This window comes from Pelobates fuscus, chromosome 1 (genome assembly GCF_036172605.1).
Source record: "Pelobates fuscus isolate aPelFus1 chromosome 1, aPelFus1.pri, whole genome shotgun sequence".
Classification (NCBI taxonomy): domain Eukaryota; kingdom Metazoa; phylum Chordata; class Amphibia; order Anura; family Pelobatidae; genus Pelobates; species Pelobates fuscus.
In genome coordinates, this window is record NC_086317.1 from 321,486,814 (window position 1) to 321,507,903 (window position 21,090).

The following is a 21,090-nucleotide window of genomic DNA, read 5'->3' on the forward strand; positions in this document are numbered from 1 at the left end:
CCTCCCTCATGCAAATAAAATATCTAGTGCTAGATAGGGTATGTGGGAAATAAAACCTCTAAGCAAAATGCACCATTTCCTAGGTGAAGGTAACTGAAACGTAGTTACTGCCAATACATACAATAAACTCTAATACCTTGGCAGATTGAAACAGAAGACCAGTCCAACAGCTAAAAAGTTGTGAAAAAGTGCTAGCCATAGTGTGAGGGTGAACCAACACACAAAAACAAACACCGAACGCACATTGACAAAGGTTTTTCACGAGCACCGAGACACCTCTTCTGAAGAAATAGTGCTCCAATATAACGATAGTCTTTTTTTTATATTTAATGTCCAGCAACACTGTACATTTTATTGCTTCACAGAGAGATGTTAGACTTGGAAAATACTACTGTGTTAGTTTAAACATTGCCTTTCTTATGCACCAATAAGGGCACTTAATATATTCAATGAAGACTGCACAGCTATTTTTATAGTGGTGTTGTAAAACCAATTATTTAGAAATATCCAAAAATACTGGTAATAAGATAATAAGACACATCTATGTGTTGATTTCCCTACTAGTGAGATCACCTGCATTAATGTGTAAATATCCTGGAACCATATAGTGTTGTATTTGCCTTGTAAATTAGAAAATAAGTTAGATAATAAGATAATACCATAACTATTGCATTATTGTTAATATTGTTATTCTACAACAGATATTTTTATTACTGTGAAAATGTACTTAAAGATTACGTGGCCTATAAGGTTTTTTCATAATCTTAATACGAGAGGAATATAATGCTTTGCTCTAGAATATATAGTTCTAAGCGAAAATCAGGTTTATTGTCAAAATGTACAGACTTTCACCTGTTTGCAATGAGCAAATCAAACAAAAGCTACTGAAATAGTTCAACACAGCGAATGCTTCAAGTAGTTTCCCCAGATTCAACTGAAAATGCAACTGATAATGACTTCTCCAGTCTCAAAATTATTTAACCCCTTCATAGCAAGCATTTTTAGTACTTAGTAGAGCACCCTTTTGCTGTTATGACCTGCTGCAAACTAGATGCATAGCCAGACACCAGTTTCTGGCAGCGTTCCTGAGCTCATAAGCAATGGCGTCCAGTACAGTAATATTCTTGGGTTTGCGTGCTGCAACCACCTTCTTTAAATCCCAACAGAGATTTTTTATGGGGTTAAGGTCAGGTCACTTTGATGGCCACTGTTGATTATCCAGGACTTCTTCTGCAACCAAACCTTGGTGTAATTTGAGGTGTGCTTGGGTTCATTATTTTGTTGAAATGTACAATGACATCCAAGCTCCAGTTTCCTCACAGACAACATGACATTTTCTCCCAGGATTTCCTAATACTTCAATGAATGCATCTTGACTTCAACATACTGCAAGTTTCCAGTGCCAGAGGATGCAAAGCAGCCCCAAAGCATCACAGAGCCACCGCCATGCTTAACTGTAGGCAGAGTGTACTTTTCAGCATATGCTTCATTCTTCTTCCTCCATACATACCACCGATCCATAGGGCCGAAAAGTTTGTTTTATCACTCCAAAGAAGAGAATCCCAATACATCTGTGGCTCATTTATATGAATTTGAGCATATTGGAGCCAACTTTTCTTGTGCTTTTGGGTCAATAGTGGTGTACATTTTGGGGTGCTGGCAGAGAAACCTTCTGCATTTAATACGCACCTTACTGTGCTCACTGTTGCAACTGTTGCCACCAGGTTTTGCTGCATGTCTTTTCCATTCACTCAAGGGTTTTTTAAAACATGCCTTCTCAGAAATTTGGTTGCAGCCACTGATAGGTTCCTTTTCTGCCCCGTCCATGCGGTGTATACAATGTTCCTTCAGCTTTGAACTTGCAAACTATGCTTTCAATGGTGTCTATAGAAACATTCAGTGCCTTCGCTATCTTTTTGTATCCCCTTGTTTGTGAAGGGCGATGATCTCTTCTCTTAACTTTGTGGACCATTATTTTGACATAGCCATATTTCTCACATGCAGTTACACATGACACTCAACAAACCAGTGTTCATTTTGTTGACTAACTCATTTTTGTATTTTTATGTTGTGAGACAGCATGTTGACATTGTTCAGATCTGTCTCCCTCATATATATTTCTCTGATCAACTCAGAGCACATCTGCTTTGACTGACCGATGGGCAAGGCAGACATCCCAATGAGTTTCCAAATGCCATAACATTTACAATAAACAGTCCTAGTTTAAGGTGCTTAAAGTTTTTGTTTTGATTTTTAACATAAACTACCTTAATTTGATGACTAAGTGGCCCTGCTTTTTTCAGAACTCTTGGCATAATCAAATTCATAGCAAAACACATTGACATCTTGCCAACATTGAGGACCAGGGAAACTCTTCAGATAATCAGATCTGGCAAATTATTTAAAGTTGAGTAATCTGGAAATAGTGTGAAATGTAAGGATCTTGTGAGATAATACATTTGTTAGCATTTTTACAGAGCCAGCATATATGTGAATATATAACAGTAAGTTGTAATTAGTAAGTAACAACTATACATAAATCAGACAAAATAATATTGACAGACACAAGAGGTGAAGAGGGTTTTACTCAAACAAGCATGCATACATGAGTTACTTGTACCTTTTACTTATTCTGTTTTTTTTTTCTAGCAGTACTGGTGGCTTTTCACACAAGCTCTTGGTAAAGCAGTATAACTGCTTGGTGCCCAGGGCCGGTGCAATGATTCTTGCCGCCCTAGGCAGCAATCCATTTTGCCGCCCCCTCATAAAGGCAACTACATTCTCTCACATGTTTATTCACTAAATTCTGAATTGCAATGAACACACTGCGTAGAAACACTCATCCAGTATATGCATCCATATAAACACACTGCCTAATACATCCATCCACACAGACTGCCTATTACATACAATCAACCATATGCACATTACATAAATCCTCACACACACACACCGCCTAATAAATACATTCATACACTCATACTGCCGAATGCATAGATCAATACACATGTACTGCCTAATGCATATATCAATAGACACATACTGCCTAATAAATATATCCACACACTCTTTTTCAATGTATTTGGTGCTGTTTAATTTGTAATAATATTGAGATTTAGTTTGTTACTACAAACATTTTTTCGGTTTAATATAGAATTCTATTAATATATATTTTAAATATAATTTAATATATAAGTATCTAATTACATGGTCACTCTGACATACATGCATATTTCACTGACACTTTCACTGACATGCAATGTCACATACACATTCTCACTAACACACACTCTCACTAACATACACAGTGTCGCTTACACACTCACTGACATACAGTGCCAGTTACACACTTTCACTAACACAAACACTGACATACACAGTGTCACTCACACACTTTCACTAACACACACTCTCACTGACATACAGTGTCACTTACACATTCACTGACATACACAGTGTCACTAGCATACACACAATGACACTCACGCACTGTCACTGACATACACACAGCTTCACTTACACACACACAATGGCACTCACACACTATCACTGACATACACACAGCTTCACTTACACACACACAATGACACACACACTATCACTGACATACACACAGCTTCACTAACACACACACAATGGCACTCACACACTATCACTGACATACACACAGCTTCACTTACACACACACAATGACACTCACACACTATCACTGACATACACACAGCTTCACTTACACACACACAATGACACACACACTATCACTGACATACACACAGCTTCACTTACACACACACACAATGGCACTCACACACTATCACTGACATACACACAGCTTCACTTACACACACACACACACACACACTGACATACAGTGTCACTCACACATTCTCACTGCCATGCACAGTGTCATTTACACAGTCACTAACACACACAGTATCACACACACACACTGTCACTCAAGCACAAACTCATACCACTTTACATATAATCACAATGTATTTACACCCACAAACACAGCAATTCAATACACACAGACCAATTTACCATCATACACTCATACTCATAATCAGTTCCACTTACCTTCAGATGGATCATTCATAAGTGCTGTGAATGGAGCAGAGGGGTCCAGCCTGCAGGTATCTGGTGCTGTTCCTGGTGGGGGGAGCAGGAGAGCCGTGCACTGTGAGCACAGGCTACTTCCTGTTCCCCTCAGAGTGCTTCCTGTGTTCACAGGCAGGGGGCAGCCAGGATACTAAGTCATGTCCCGGCTTCCCCTGCCTGCTGGAAGCACAAAGCTCTGCTCAGGTGCTGGGGTTACAGCATACCCCTCTCCCGAGCAGGCAAGCAGCTGAATGGCTGCGCTGGGGGGTGGCTAAGAAGCCGCTCGCCCAGCACAGCATCTCCAGACAGCAGCAGCAGGGCAGCCCACCAGAAAACCTCCCGGTGGGCGCCCCCCAGAGGCCGGCGCCCCAGGTGAATGCCTTATTCGCCTTAATGGTAGCACCGGCCCTGTTGGTGCCAACACACATTGATGAATATGAGGAACAAGTTTTGGGTCTGTTGGTTCTAGAGAGGTTAGGTTGCTTCTGCATTCTTATTGTTGCTCTTGAAAGGTGACTCAAGATCTTAACAGCTGATTTGTTGGCTGATTTGCTGGTTGATTAAATTGCTTTAAAGCTTTCATTAAGTACCATGAGTAATGGCTGTCAAGGTTTTAAATGGATTCTCCCAGTTAGAAATGAACAAGATGAACCACCTGACTTCAAAGAAATAGGGATGAATCACTGCATCTTATACCCTATGGATATCCATGTAGTAAAGCCAAACAAACAAAAAATAAAACGAAAAATGCAGTAAAGTCGATCAAAATTTGAAAATGTGCAGTTTTGTGAATACATTTAATATACAGACGTTACGCGGATTTAAATATTGCATATTAATTGTAGCAAGCATTAAACAAGAACAAGTATGCATGTAAAAAGTGAGAATTAATTGTAACAGAGCTCTAGGTCCATTTAAATGAACTAAATTAACATCTGATTTTAGCTTGTTGCGTTCTGTGTGGAATAGCATGAAATCCTGCCTGCTACAGATTCTTTGGAAAATTATGATGTATCAATCTTTTAAAAAATAACCTGAGGGACAATATTTACTATGGTACATAATTATTGAATAAGCTGAAGATGCAACACCCTGTGGCTATGTAATCATCAGATGGAGCTTTTCAAACTTTAACAAGGAGTCCTGTGAGAAATGTACTACGAACTGAAAATACCTGGGATTGCAGACAATGGATGGGAATATAAAAAAGCCAGGATATGTAAGCCTGAATTTAAAATACGAAGCAGTAAAATAAAAAGTAGTTTAACCTCTTTAAGGAACAGTTGCAGGGCACAGAAGTTTGACATGTCCTTGGCAACTGAGGGGTTAAATAACCATTTTAGCTGAAAATGTTAATGTTCCGCTATACTAGGTGAATAAGTGGACATCATTTTAAATGCTGACATTAAGAGCAGCCCCTGACAAAAATACATGTAAGCATGCCTGGATTCAATTGTATAGAACATTTACTGGAAGAAGATAACCATATTGTTACAGAAGATAAATTATGGACTATATAGGCACAATTTATGGCCAGCCTTACTGATTAAAGGGTCTAGTTTTCCAGACCTAATTAACAGCAGCAATTTACATATCCAAATAATGATTCATTCCCTGGATGGACAAAGGCTCTCCGTCATCTGCCTTGCTTGTAAGATGACTGGTGACACAAGTTAGAGACCCAAGCTTATATAAAGTTTTACTAAATTATTTTTGTAGTACCATGAAACATAACATAGTACTCATACCCTATAGGCCTAGTCATGGGCGTCCGCAGGAATTTTTCCAGGGGGGGGGGGGGGGGGGGGCATAATTGTAATGACATCTATGCTTGGCCCCTTTTTGACAGTGTCTCCCCTTCATGAGCATAGTCATTATCACATAAAGCCAGGGTGAATAGCGTTTTCACAACTATGGTGTCAGGAATACATGTTTGTATTCCTGACACTATAGTGTTCCTTTAAGCAAATTAAAGGAACATTCTGGTCACCATAACAACTTCATCTAAATGAAAATACTATGATGCCAGGAAGCCCTGGGTGCTCTTTCCTTTAAGGGGTTAAACCGCTCTCAAATGGTTTAACCCCAAAGGCTTCCTCCAGCTCCAGGTCCCTCAGTGGTATTTGGCATCTGAAACGGAGTGTCAGGAAGTGCATATTGACATCAGGCACGGGCGCCGCTGATTGCCTAGAGTTGACAGTTGACGCTCTAAGCCAATCGCTAGTTCCCGGTTCATAATTTTTTTTAAACTTTTTTATGAATGGGGAGCTACTGATTGGCTTAGAGTGCCAGCTGACCGCTCTAGTCAATCAGCAACACCCCTACCCAGCGGCACTCTTTGCTTCCTGACACTCAGTAAATAAAAGTGAACACATTAACACTGATATTTTTTTTTACCTGGGGAGATGAGAAGGTCCAGAGTTTCCCTGCCAGCCCCAGGTACCAAAGCCTTATGATGTGGTGTCCAGAATAAAGTGGAGGGTTCACTTCATTTGTCCTTCCTGCTCCAATCTCCTTTTCTACTCCTTCATTTGACACAGTCTTCTTTTTCTTCTGACACTGTCTTCTATATTTGGCTCCTTCTGCTCCTTTACCTTTCTGCTCCTTTCTGCTTATTTTGTGCCCTTCTGCTCCTTTCTCATTCTGCTTCCTTTCTGCTTCTTGCAGACCCTTTCTGCTCCTTCTCCTACTTTAGCTTTGTGTTCCTTCTGATTCTTTCTGCTCCGTTACCTTTGTGCTCCTTCTGTCCCTTCCTGCCCCTTGCTGCCCCTGCTCCTTGCATACCCTTCCTGCTCCTTGCATACCCTTCCTGCTCCTTGCAGACCCTTCATGCTCCATGCTGCCCCTGCTCCTTGCAGACCCTTCCTGCTCCTTGCTGACTCTTCATTTAGGCCCACCCCACCCCCCCATGCCTCACTTGCCTAATCTATAGGCTGCCCCCCCATACCTCACTTGCCTAATCTATAGGCTGCCCCCCCATGCCTCACTGGCCTAATCTATAGGCTGCCCCCCATGCCTCACTTGCCTAATCTATAGGCTGCCCCCCCTGCCCCCCATGCCTTCCTCCCCTAATATATAGGATGCCTCCCCATGCCTTACTCCCCTAATATATAGGCTGCTCCCCCATGCCTTACTCCCCTAATATATAGGCTGCCCCCCCATGCCTTACTCCCCTAATATATAGGCTGCCTCCCCATGCCTTACTCCCCTAATATATAGGCTGCTCCCCCATGCCTTACTCCCCTAATATATAGGCTCCCCCCATGCCTTACTCCCCTAATATATAGGCTGCCTCCCCATGCCTTACTCCCCTAATATATAGGCTGCCCCCCCATGCCTTACTCCCCTAATATATAGGCTCCCCCCATGCCTTACTCCCCTAATATATAGGCTGCCTCCCCATGCCTTACTCCCCTAATATATAGGCTGCCCCCCCATGCCTTACTCCCCTAATATATAGGCTGTCCCCCATGCCTTACTCCCCTAATATATAGGCTGCCCCCCATGCCTTACTCCCCTAATATATAGGCTGCCCCCCATGCCTTACTCCCCTAATATATAGGCTGCCCCCCCATGCCTTACTCCCCTAATATATAGGCTGCCCCCATGCCTTACTCCCCTAATATATAGGCTGTCCCCCCCATGCCGTCCTCCCCTAATATATAGGCTGCCCCCCATGCCTTACTCCCCTAATATATAGGCTGCCCCCCATGCCTTACTCCCCTAATATATAGGCTGCCCCCCATGCCTTACTCCCCTAATATATAGGCTGACCCCCCATGCCTTACTCCCCTAATATATAGGCTGCCCCCATGCCTTACTCCCCAAATATATAGGCTGCCCCCCATGCCTTACTCCCCTAATATATAGGCTGCCCCCCATGCCTTACTCCCCTAATATATAGGCTCCCCCCCATGCCTTACTCCCCTAATATATAGGCTGCCCCCCCATGCCTTACTCCCATAATATATAGGCTGCCCCATGCCTTACTCCCCTAATATATAGGCTGCCCCCCTCCATACCTTACTCCCCTAATATATAGGCTGCCCCCCCATCCCTCACTCCCCTAATCTGTAGGCTATTTTAAACCCCCCCACCCCATCCCTCACTTACCTGATCTGTAGGCTGTCTCAGGCTGCATGTGTTGCTCCCCTGAGGTTTCAAGAAGCAGGGATAGATGCAGCTTCCTATCCCTGTCTCTCTCCATACACAGCGCCGCCTACTGGCCGGCGCCGGTATTGCGGTTCATTTTAAATCTCACACGAAAATTAGCAGAACAAGCTGAAAAATCCAGGGGGGGGGGCACGTGCCCCCCCTTACCCTCCCCCCCCCTGCGGATGCCCATGGGCCTAGTGCTATTATCTTAGGTAAACACAGTCTTAGTGCGCTTCCACTGTAACTGACAGAAGGCAAGATTTGTCAACTGTTCATAACAAGACAATACCATTTTTAATGGATCTAAATTCATTGAGCATATGCATAGCTGCTAATTTTCCATGCTTTGTAAGTATGGAAGAGAGCAGGCTGCACAAAGCACCATGCAGGGAATGTTCCCATCCATTTAGGTGATGTGCTTGCCTATGAAGCAGTGGGTCCATCCATCGAAGGAGGGGGTGGGGGCGAATTCATCAAAAGGGTGGGCCTGCCACTTAAGAGGGTTGCCAGGCTTACCGACAGCCTGCCCCCTCAAGAAGACCATGAATGGAGCGCAGCTGAGGAGCTCTGTGCATGGTCCTAGTGCCCAGTCTCCTCTTGCGTTTTTAAATCTGCTGGCAGAATCAAAATGAGAGAAATGCCCTTTTTTTTTTTTCTTGCTGGAAACGAACTACATCATGCTGGACTGTCCATGCAAATTGGCTACTATATATATAGCACATTTTGAAATGAGAAAGAATATAAACTGCAAAGTGTTATGAAGGTCAAATGTTTGTTCTTTCTATGCACAAAACCAGAAACAAACATAAATTCAGTTTTGTCTAACCAGGTCTACTCTAATTTTGAAGTCAAGCCCAATGACACCCTTAATTAAAGTTAAACCACATATTTACAGAGATGATCACAAGAAGGTACTTATGGATAGTCCCTTATTCAACATCATGATAGAAGAGACACATGTTTCGACTATTCTATAGCTATGTGAATTGGTAAAGTGTTATTAGCTTCAATGATTTGTAAGGGCCATACATGGTTATTTGCTAAAGTGAAGTAGGGCCATTTTTACCTTAAATTTTAATTCAATTTGAATTCTCTTTTTTTGTAAATAACCCTTGTAGTGTTTCGACTAACACAACACTTATTTTAGCAGAAATCATAAAAAAGTGATTACATCTATTTCATTGAGGAGATGCTGATTGGCGCAGTGCGGCGATTTGCTACACATGCACATTAGTCTAAGAATGCTTTCCTATGGGAAAGCATTGGATTCGCTGGGATTATCAAAACTGCTGATCTCAGACAAGGCAGAGCATGGCCAGCCATAAGGAGAATTGTGCAGCGCTGGAAAAAGGTAAGTAAAACGGGGGAGATAGGGAGAGGCAAAAGGGGCTAGAAACCTAAATGGTATTTCATTCTTACAGGATCAGGGATATATGTTTGCATTCCTGACACTATAGTGTTCTTTTAACCCCTTAAGGACACACTACGTGTGTGACATGTCATGATTCCCTTTTATTCCAGAAGCTTTGTCCTTAAGGGGTTAATCAACAGCAACAATAAATATCCACTCTCCTCAAATTGCAACCATTGTTGGGCTTTTCTTACAGATTCACAAATTACATTGTATATTCACAATAACACTACAGTTTCTCTCTGCTCCCAGACCCCTCATATTTATTCCACACACAGAAAATACAGTTAGACTCGTTTTAAAGACATCACATGGTATCTCTATTAAACAGTCATAACAAAGCCCACTCCATACCTCAGACTCACACATGTACTCTCCATGCAGAATCCCCAGACAGAAAGATTTCAGGAGAAATACCTGCCATTCATAAAAATCGAATTTCTTCCTACAAATGGACAAAACACTATAAATAAATATGCAATTACACAGAAGATTGAGTATCATATTGCTGACATTATTGTATGTCTGATTGATATATATATAAAACATCCATCATTTATTTTATGTCAGAACTTTTATTTTAATAAACTATGGAGAACTTACACATAAATGTGATTTTGATTTATTATTATAGTTGGCCTTGCGGAGCTAAGATCAACGAGAAGGAAATTGTCTGGAAGGATTTTACAGTAATATTCTTTGAAAGAGTATATGACTCCACATCACGGAATATAAAAAAAGTAAAGAGTAATGTTCCACTTTTTATATTGTAACCCAGGCTCTTCATAGGTTTTGTTTGGCAAATTGATATGAGATATTTATATAATATGCACTGAGAACCTTTGAAGTCATTAACATATGCTACCAATACTGTGATCTGAGCATGTCAGGAAATATGCAACCAATTAATATAGAATAATAAAATTACACTTTCATTCAAATAACTTTCTCTGAGTGTTCATATAAAAGTTCTATAGTGTGCAAAAAAAAATGATTTTATTTGTTTTATAAATTTTAGATGGAGGCTAGTTTTACAAATCAATTCAGCTTACTCAAGTAATGACTCATTTTCACTTGATCCAAACCATATGTTTTCTCCTAAACCTAATAAATTTGCACCCAATGGACCAAGCAGCGTTGTATGAGAGATGAGCCAGTTTTTTTTTGTTTGTTTGTTTTTGTTTTTTTTATATCTACACGATAACCTTGAGAGGTACAGAAATGCTGACCAAGAATGGTAATAAATATTAGCTTTACGTACACTGATCAGCCACAACATTAAAACCACAGGCAGGGGAAGTGAATAACATTTATTAATATTGTTACAATGGCACCTGTCAAGGAGTGGGCTATATTAGGCAGCAAGTGAATAGTCAGTTCTTGAATTTCATGTGTCGGAAGCAGAAAAAAATGGGCAAGTATGTAACTTTGTGTCAGGGATTTGGAGCTGGAGGAATCCAATATGCAGAACAATACCAATAATGAAGTAGCGTCTCACAGATATTATGTCTTGGCACTTTAATCCAACTTTTCTTGGAATTTATAAAAGGATAGGTATAGTGCATTTTTCTTTTTGTTATCAGATGCCTTCATCTTTCAGGTAATTACATTAATGTGTATGTATACATGTGTTTAATGTACTGTAATATATGTACCAAGTGGTTATCAATTAGGATTGTGTCCGCATATTATATCAATGGCAATATGTCAGCTGACTTGCCCTTATTACATTTATATCCACTTATATAACCAATGCAATCTAGGAGGTAACTAATTATTTGTTTAATCCGACTGAGCATCTGTGGGATGTGCTAGAACAACATATCTGACCCATGGAGCCCCGACCCGGCACCTTGCAGAATCAGTTTCTAATGTCTTTGTGCTAGATACAACAGGATGTTTTCAGAGGTCTTGTGGAGTCCATGCCTCAACGCATCAGCACAATGGGGACCAACACGATATTAGGCAGGTGATTTTAATGTTGAAGCTGATCAGTGTATATTTGAAACTGAATACATTACTAGAATTATTTTTCTTACAACAATGCACACATTACTAACAATTACGAATTATTAAAAGCATGGACGTTACCACAGGTGTTTCCCAAAAGAGAAAGTGAGGAAATGTACTTTAAAACTTCAACAGCCCTTGGTGTTGTAAAATTCAAATACTCTGTGTTCTCATTAAGCTTTTACTCATATTCTCTAGGATCCAGCCCAGTGTGTTGGAGGTATGAAAAGGCCAAACCCATTAAATCATATGTATCCCCTACATACAACAAGATTGGCATCTATGCCAAGAGCATTCCCCATGTGCTGGCATAAGTAGCCAGAGCTACTCAACAAAATACGTTGAGGGCCACTTTTGGCATCATAAATTATACCATTCTATCAACTGCCAGATGGTATATGATACAAAATATAAGGTTCACAGTGTGCTGGCAGAACATCTAAGAAGACTCCATGATGCATTGCATACATCACTATTCAATTACTTTGAGGCTGCCAAAGCTTACTAGAGATTTGATACTGATTGAGTTTTTATACCTACTCGCTTACTCACCCCTGGAGTTAATATTTGTATGTATACGTGTAGATCACACCATTATGTACACTTACAATGGAAACATTTTACAACCTAAGGCTATTTTACAGCAGGATTACACTGAGGAAGGTTGAGAGACGGTTCTTCTACAAAAACCTGTTCCTAAATCTGACATACATGATTTCAGATTGTCTAATCAACACATTATAAAATTATTTACTATAGTCCCGGTTTACTAAAGTTTTTTCTTTGGAATGTGTCTAGACTCTAATCTCTCCTTTGGACATATATCTAAACTATAATCTAAACTCCACCCTGAAATTGATGTCCTGCTAGAAAAAGAGAAAAGGAGTATTTAAATATTGTCAGTTTTGTTAACTTTTCCCAATACATTTTATCGTAGTTTTGCTTTTTGATATACCACCGTACATGTTTAAGGTGATATGTTTACTGTCTTCTATTAAAGGATCACTATAGGGTCAGGAACACAAACATGTATTCCTGACCCTATAGTGTTAACACCACCATCTAGCCCCCCTGGGCCCTTCATGTCTCCATAAATATAGCAAAATCTTACTGTATTCAATCCTGAAGCTGTAACTCTGCATGTTTTAGACTCAGAAAAAAAGCAGTCTTCTGACATCATCAGAAGTGGTGGCCTGATCCAATCACAATGCTTCCCCATAGGATTGGCTGAGACTGACAAGGAGGCAGATCAGGGGGCAGAACCAGCATGATTCACACAAAGCCCTGGCCAATCAGCATCTCCTCATAGAGATTAATTGAATCAAAGAATCTCTATGAGGAAAGTTCAGTGACTGCATGCAGAGGGAGGAGATACTGAATGTTTGGATGCATTTTATGCAGCAATGACCCAGGAAGGCTCTCTAACAGCTATCTGAGAAGTGGCCAGTGAAGTTATCACTAGGCTGTAATGTAAACACTGCATTTTATTTGAAAAGACAATGTTTACAGCAAAAAGCCTGAAGTTAATGATTCTACTCACCAGAACAAATTCAATAAACTGTAGTTGTTCTGGTGACTATAGTGTCCCTTTAAACTCTCTTGTATATAATTATTATACCTTATGTATAAACTGCCAAGAGATTCTGCAGCACTCTCAATAAGTACAATTGATACAAGTAAAAAGACAAAGGTACAATACTTCTGAGAGACAAGATGAAATTTGAGGGCCCGATTCTTGTGGAAAACTACAATCTAGATCAGACCTACACAACGTGGCAGTCGGTAGGGGTCAAATTTTTAATTAAACTTCTTTAGTTATCACATAGGTTTGTAGAGTCTCACTTTCAATGTAAAAGTATAAAAGTATATATAAAAATATAGATACACACACATACTGACATATACACAGATGCACATACAGTGACAGACATACAGATACAAACTAAAAGACTGGCGCATACACACAGGCAGACAGACACAAATAGACACATGGGCAGACATACAGACACACACACTGACAGACATACAGAGTCAGATATGCACACTGGCAGACACACTGACAGATATACAGATACACACACACACACACAGACAGACAGATACAGACACTGACAGACACAGATACACACACAGACAGACAGATACACACACAGACAGAATTAGATACACACACAGACAGACATAAATACTGATACACACACAGACAAACATACAGACAGACATACAGATGCACATGCAGGTTAAGTAAACACTGTCATAGACGCCCTCCATTTTCTTACCTTTTGGGTGCTGGAGGGTGGCTTTTGTGGAGTATTTTTTTAATTAGTGAACACACTGTTGCCCTATCTGGCAGTGAATGATAAAAGCCTGTGAGGTTTCAGCATGTAATTTCATGGATGATGAGCTCCCTTTCACAGAGGTTCTATCCAAATAAAATACTTAAAAATTAATTAAATGGAAGACAACCAATCACAATGCTCTCATTAAATATTCAAGGTGGGAGAGGTCTTTTCACATTGCACATTGAACTTCTCTCCACTGTGACTCTGAAAAGGATAATTAATATCACAGACTGCCTGTGGGATACAGAGATTGACATGAATGTCCCAGCTAAGTTTGACTGTGGCACAGTATTGTGTCAAATGCAAGCAAACTCCAGAATACCTCCAGATTGATCACTCAACTACAGAGGTAATAAAACCGATTCTGTGCACTAATTGGAAGATTGTGCTCAAACACCTAATAAGTGGTAACCCCTACACCACTTCAAAATATATAATATACATACATATAAAAGGTGGAGCTCCTAGGAATATGATACAGTCAGTATTCTGTAAGACAAAATTATACAGACAATAGTGCAACACTGTAAATGAGCATTAAAAGTGTATAAGCTGAAATATTGTAACTCACAAGCCTGGAGTCATACCCTCATATGACTCAGGTGGTATACGCCTCTGACCATTCAAGGATGTCCCAATCCTTTTTCTCTCCTTGGGGACTAGGTGGTTCCTTTAAGGGTGCTTGGTGCTTTGTGCTTTCCCTTTAAATTTGCTGCTAATAGAGATGCAAAATCCCAAAGAAGGAATTCCAGAAAAAGGTGCTTTATTGTAGGTAAAAATTCAAATATAAAATCGAATATATATATTAGTCTGGTTTGACTCAATAGTCTACAACAGTGTCCAAAACGCGTTTCGCCTTACAAAAGGCTTCCTCAGTTGGCTGTTATGTGGATCTTTTCTTCTCTTTCCTGTTTAAATCTCCTCCACTGATCGGATTTTGTGCGCCTTTTTTTCACTTCCGGGTTCCGGGTTCCTTCTTGTGGAACGCAACGTGCGTTCCACCGTGCGTATCTATTTCCGCGTTCTTCATTTCGGTGGAACGCACGTGCGTTCCGGCGCTTAATTCAATGCGCATCCGCTTCAATATTCCTCACTGCGGTGGAACGCACGTGCGTTCCAGCGTTTCGCTCTATGTGTGTTCCTCTTTGTTAACTTCTTCTGGTGGAACGCACATGCGTTCCACCTCTTGAAACAACAAACTTTATTAGGGACATGGTTTAAAACATGCAAGAAATCTCATTTTTCTCGTTTCAAATATATTATGTCAATCAGCCAAACAGCATATTGGCTTAATTCTTTCAATGAATGATTCATACAAAGTTTAACAGATAAATAGTGTCCCATGAGCACATATATAGATAAATATAAAAAATAACATAATAGTGGCAATTTATAGATGTCTTTAAAAGGTATATAAAATGTCTTAAAAATGGAGGAAAAAATGTAATCAGTAAGAAATTTTATCCAAGACTAAAAAGCATTTAACACTATAAAAAGGGACTATTAACTCATAAAATGACATAATTCAAAGTCATTATTCAATCCATGTGGGACCATAGTATTACAATCGTAAATGAATTTCATTTCTTCCCTTCCTATTTTTTTGGTGTAGTCTCCCCCTCTCCAATCTTTCCTCACCAATTTGATTGCGCTAAAAAACATTCCGTCTGGGTTTGAATTATGGACTCTTTTAAAATGACTTGAGACACTATGTGTCTCTACCCCATTTTTTATATTCCTTGTGTGTTCTGCCACTCTGGTGTTCAAATTTCGAATTGTTCGGCCTACATATACAAGGTTACATGGGCATTTTAATATGTAAATTACTCCCTTTGAGTAGCAGGTTAAGTGGTCTCTTATCTGAAATTTTTGGTTAATGATAGGTTCCATGTCTGTGATGTGTCTTTTCTTGCTTTTGGTGTTTCTGCATGCTAGACATTGTCCACAGCCATAGAACCCTTTATTCATGTTTAAAAAAGTATTATTTACGGGTGTTCTCTTTTTATTGCAACTCTGTACTAAAGTGCTTTTTAGGTTCTTGGCCCCTCTATAAATTATTTTGGGTTTATCTGATAAAATATTTTTTAAAATCGGATCGTCTTTTAGGATATGCCAGTGTTTGGTAATAATGTTGTTTATTTTTCTATTATTTCCATTAAAACTACATATGAATGGGACGTTGTTACCGTTCCATTTTCTATTTTTTTCTTTATCCTTATAATTCAAGGTGTTTCTTCTAGGGATTCTTAGGACTTCTTCTAGTGCGGTCTGGAGTTTTCCTTCCTCATATCCTTTTTGTATGAATTGTGTTTTAATTATATTTGCTTGTGTTATATAATCGTGATCGTTAGTGCAGTTGCGCCTAATCCTCAAGAACTGGCCCTTGGGGGCATTTGTTAACCAGGGGGCATAATGACAACTTTTTTTGTCAATGTACCCATTCGCATCAACTTCTTTGAAATGGTTTTGTGTTATAATCCTATTATCTTTAATGTTGATCTCTAAATCTAAAAAAATTATTGTGTCCTGGCTAATCTGTGCTGTTAAAACGATGTTCCACTGATTGTTGTTTAAGTACAAGATAAAATCATTCAAATCTGTATTCGTACCTGTCCAAATAAAAAATATATTGTCTATGAAACGGCGGTAGCACACCAAGTCCGCCCCCCATGGGTGTCCCTGATACACAAACTGCTCCTCCCAATAGGCCATGAACAAGTTTGCGTAACTGGGGGCGAACTTGGTGCCCATCGCCGTTCCCCTAACCTGTAGGTAAAAGGTTTCATTGAACCAGAAAAAGTTATTTGTTAAGATCAGGTAAATACCTTCTAAAATATATAAAATTTGTTCCTCCTTAAAATTGTGTTTGTTTAAAAAGTACTGTACTGCTTCAAGGCCTTTTTCGTGCGGTATAATAGTATAAAGTGAGGTCACGTCACACGTGACCAAAAAATTCCCTTCTTTCCAGGTCATCTCATCCATTAATTGTAGTATGTGAATGGTATCCTTCAGATACGCTGGATTCTTTATCACGAGAGGCTGTAGCAAATGGTCAAGGTACTCTGACACCTTAGCTGAGATAGAATCTATCCCAGATATGATGGGTCTCCCCGGTGGGTTTTCCTTGTTCTTGTGTATTTTTGGGAGATGATAATATACTGGTGCCTTTGGATGCGGGGTTGACAAGTATTTGGCTTCTTTAATAGTTAGAATACCCTTTTCTAAACCTTTTTCGATGTAATCATCGAATTTTTTCTTTATGTTCTCTATCGGATTATTCTCTAATTTCTTATACGTGCCTGGATCTGAAAGGATTCGTTCCGCTTCTTGTAAATACTTGTCATTCGGCATGACCACTATACCCCCTCCTTTGTCCGCTGGTTTAATTACAATTTCTTGGTTCTGTTTTAATTTTTTTATTACTCTTTTCTCCTTAATTGACATATTTTGCTGGTATCTATTTAATGGTTTAATTTTCTTTATTTCTTTCATTACCAAAATTTCAAAAGCTTTTATTTCATCTGAGATGAGATGCTTTGGGAAAAAATCTGATTTTAATTTAAGCTCTGTGTGTATATACTCTGATGGTGCTTCATCATTCAGTTTCTCTTCTTTGTTATAGAAAAATTTCTTTAGGCTCAGATTCCTAATAAACTTATTAATATCTATAAAAAAATCAAACTTATTTAGATCAGAGGTAGGTGCGAATTTCAAACCTTTTTGTAAAATTGCCACTTCCCCTACGGGTAACTCATTCCCCGTTAGGTTGAAGATTCCTTCTGAATTTATCTCTTTCCTCTCTTCTCCGTATGTCTCTCTTCTTCTTTTTCTGCTTCTCTTTCTTTTGTTACCGATCTCTGTCTTTTGCCTGGAGGTTCCCAAATCCTGATCTGGCGTTGTTGTTTCGATCTCTCTGCTGTTAAGTCCTTCTGAAAAGGAGTCGGTATAGATGCGTCTCCTTGTCTTGGTCCAGAGAGCTCTCCATCTACCCTCTCGATTCTATGTCTTTGTAACTCTGGGGAATATCTATCGTCTCTTCTCCTCCTCTCATCTCTCTTCCATGTCGCACCTCTTTTTTCCTCAGTTTTTTGAGGGCTTGATTTGACTACTTGGCTGTAGCTTCTGTAGTCCGTATGTTTGGGTGGAGGAGAACAGTTTCTCCTATGGTCTCTCCATCTGGGAAAGGTTCGTTCCTGTCTTTGTGGTTCCGACCATTCCTCCTCTCTTCTGTCTCTTTGATTCTGTTCCCTAGTTAATCTCCAATTGGGTGCTATATTTGTTCTTTGTTCTCTATATTTGTCTGTATATTTTATTGTGGGGGTGACCTATTTCTTTCAATTCTTTTGTTTCTAGAGGGTGATCTACTTTTTCTTTTTCCTATATATTTCGTTTTCTGTGAGTGATCATCATATCTCTTATATGGTATTATTTCTTTATTATACCTTGATTTCTGTTTGTTTATGATATTGATGTTACCCGTTTTATAGTCATTTTTGTCCCTCAAATATTTACTTTTTTTTACTTCAATCACGTCTTTTTCTATTTTTTCTACTCTAGATTTTAGATCCCTCATTATTTGACTGTATAACTCAGGATTAGTGGACTCACTTATTTTATCTTTCCAGATTGTAATGTCTTTATCTATTTGTGTTAGGGTCTCTTCTCGTCTGGAAACAATATAGCCCATTGTGCTAAACGAGAAGCCCTCCAACATTTTGTTCCAACCCATCATGAAACCATCATCTTCTCTATCAAAGGAAGGATTTTTTTGGAATCTGAGACCTCTTGGTGTGATTCTTTCCCTCACATATTTTTTTAGGGTGGCTACCTCCCATTTGATTTTCATCTCTCTTATGAGGGTTTTTTCTAGATTGTATTTACATTTCTCTGAGTCTACAAATGGTATTTCGGTTGGTGGGTCATTTGTTAGGGCAAACATTTGATCTATGTTATTAGTGGAGTATTCTCTACTTTCAGTTAAAGCCATATTGCAATAGTTGTCACTCCCACTTCGTGCAAGGGGTTAAAACAATATAAGTAATAAAACCGATTCTGTGCACTAATTGGAAGATTGTGCTCAAACACCTAATAAGTGGTAACCCATACACCACTTCAAAACATATAATATACATACATATAAAAGGTGGAGCTCCTAGGAATATGATACAGTCAGTATTCTGTAAGACAAAATTATACAGACAATAGTGCAACACTGTAAATGAGCATTAAAAGTGTATAAGCTGAAATATTGTAACTCACAAGCCTGGAGTCATACCCTCATATGACTCAGGTGGTATACGCCTCTGACCATTCAAGGATGTCCCAATCCTTTTTCTCTCCTTGGGGACTAGGTGGTTCCTTTAAGGGTGCTTGGTGCTTTGTGCTTTCCCTTTAAATTTGCTGCTAATAGAGATGCAAAATCCCAAAGGAATTCCAGAAAAAGGTGCTTTATTGTAGGTGAAAATTCAAATATAAAATCGAATATATATATATATATATATATATATATAAAATAAAATAAAAGATTAAAAGATAAGTTCCAGATATTAGTCTGGTTTGACTCAATAGTCTACAACAGTGTCCAAAACGCGTTTCGCCTTACAAAAGGCTTCCTCAGTTGGCTGTTATGTGGATCTTTTCTTCTCTTTCCTGTTTAAATCTCCTCCACTGATCGGATTTTGTGCGCCTTTTTTTCACTTCCGGGTTCCGGGTTCCATCTTGTGGAACGCAGCGTGCGTTCCACCGTGCGTATCTATTTCCGCGTTCTTCATTTTGGTGGAACGCACGTGCGTTCCGGCGCTTAATTCAATGCGCATCCGCTTCAATATTCCTCACTGCGGTGGAACGCACGTGCGTTCCAGCGTTTCGCTCTATGTGTGTTCCTCTTTGTTAACTTCTTCTGGTGGAACGCACATGCGTTCCACCTCTTGAAACAACAAACTACAGAGGTAGTTTTGATTCAAAGTAAGTATAAATTCTAGGCAAGGACATCGACACCGAGTGATACATGTTAATGGAATGATGTAAACCTGGGACATACTGAGGTCAAGGATATAAAAGCAAGGAAGTGAAAAGTACAAGTCAGGACCAGAAAACCAGAAGTTAAGGAACTTACGGTAATTACAAAGGTCCAGAAAATCAGCAATCATAACTGACAACACAATAAATAGGGGGAAGCCAACAGGGTAGCAAAAAGTAACTCAATGCTCAGAAGCAGGGGTGACGAAGCAGCAGTAAGTATTTGTGGGAACCTGATAGACAATGCAAAACACCTGAAGATGTCTGCCACAGATTTTATCTTTGCACCAATGTAGCAATTTATGCATGACCAGAGTTGGTATTGCATGCACATTGCAAGAACTGGTCCAGATTCATGCAAAAGATTTTGTTGATAATGCTCACTCCTGTACACATATGTTTTTTTGTTGGTCAATGTGTGACTGAAAAATAAAGAGTTTTTTTTTAAAAAATGGCCATTTTCAGAGACACTACCACAAGGACAGAGTCCACATTGTGACACTATCTCACTCCCATTTATAGACCGTGGATCCAGGCAGTGAACTAGCCCTACCTGAAAAGGTGAAAAGGTGATTGTGACGGACCCTCCGTCAATCGATGCTCCTAGTGCTTACCAAGGACCATCAGGACCGCACCAGACACAATAAGCACTGCAGACCCCACAAACCGCCACAGCTTGGTTGGGTCTTCTCCTACCCTGGACCTACGACAAGGCTCCAGGCTCCAGGGGTTGAACCTCTCTTCCTTCAGAGATTGAAGCAGGAACAGCTCTTAGAAGAGCTAGTGATTAGAACAAAGAGTATAGCAATCCCCAGTGTGATTATAGCAGTTCCCTACAACACAAGACGAGGCTGCAAGTTGAGGGTAAGAAGGTCTGAAAGTTTATTGAACAGCTTGCATTTTTATACAGTTTTTCAGGCCAGAGGCACACCCCCTGGACCTGATGGAAAACAGGGACACAAGGAACATAAACCAATGGGAACCATAATTATCACTGTAACACTTCCACATACAGTCAGAAATCCCTCCCCTCTGCTTGTGATATAATTAAGG